The sequence below is a fragment of the Egretta garzetta genome, unplaced genomic scaffold, assembly GCF_000687185.1.
Source record: "Egretta garzetta isolate BGI_Z169 unplaced genomic scaffold, ASM68718v1 scaffold384, whole genome shotgun sequence".
NCBI lineage: Eukaryota > Metazoa > Chordata > Aves > Pelecaniformes > Ardeidae > Egretta > Egretta garzetta.
The window spans coordinates 1,416,182-1,417,260 of record NW_009259496.1 but is presented as its reverse complement, the minus strand read 5'-3'; positions in this window follow the sequence as shown (position 1 = coordinate 1,417,260).

Below are 1,079 nucleotides of genomic sequence, written 5' to 3'. Positions count from 1 at the left end.
AAGCCCTGACCGGCCGCACTCAGCTCTGCCCGCAGCCTTCTCTTCTCCAGGCTGAACACCCCCAACTCTCCCAGCCTGGCCTCAGAGCAGAGGGGCTCCAGCCCTCGCAGCATTTTAGTAGCCCCTCGGATCATTTTAGTAGCCCTCCTCTGGCCCCGCTCCAACAGGTCCATGTCCTCCTTGTGCTGAGGGCTCCCGAGCTGGACGCAGGGCTCCAGGGGAGGTCTCCCCAGAGCAGAGCAGAGGGGCACAATCCCCTCCCTCGTGGAGGGATCCCACAGGCTCAGGGCATGCTGCTGCTCCTGCAATGGCCAGCCCAGCCCTTTGGTCCCTAAAATGCGGTGTTTAAGTAGTCGCTGTTAAATAAGCCACTTCCCCTCCACAGCAGCAGACCCCTGGTTAAATTCAAGTGGGTGAAACGTTAAGCAGAGACAGAGACGTCAGGTCAAGCTCTCTGTTAGCTTATATATCATCTCCCCGGTGAAATCGAGGGATTTGGCCCAGAAATAGTCGATCTACAGACCGAGGATTGCATCTTATAACCCCACCCTCATGTGTCTGCAGAGCAGTGCTTGTCCTCTTCTGTAGGTGGCTTGGAGTCAGCCACCACCCGAACCCTAGCCTGAATTAATTTCTATGCACATATAGAAATAAAAATTCTGTATTTCTCTATATCCTCTTTCTAATCTACTCCTGCACTTAAAAGACGAAGTGAGTAATCAGGCTGACAGGCAATTTGCTGCCGCTGTTGCAAGTGGAATCATGGAACCAGTGAAGTTGGAAAAGACCTTTACAATCATCAAGCCCAACCGTTTCCGATGGCAAAGGAGGGCATGCGCCTGCCATCAGCCCTGGCCACACGGGCCCTGCAGCCCACTGGTGCTCTGCTGGCGCCCCATCCGGTGCTGGGCATGCTCTAAATTACGTGTTAGGAAGGTGTCCCCCAGGGCTCAGTTGGTGTCCCCCAGGGCTCAGCTGGTGTCCCCCAGGGCTCAGTTCTAGGGCCGGTCTTGTTTAATGTCTTTATCAACGACCTGGATGAGGGGATTGAGTGTGCCCTCAGCAGGTGTGCAGATGAC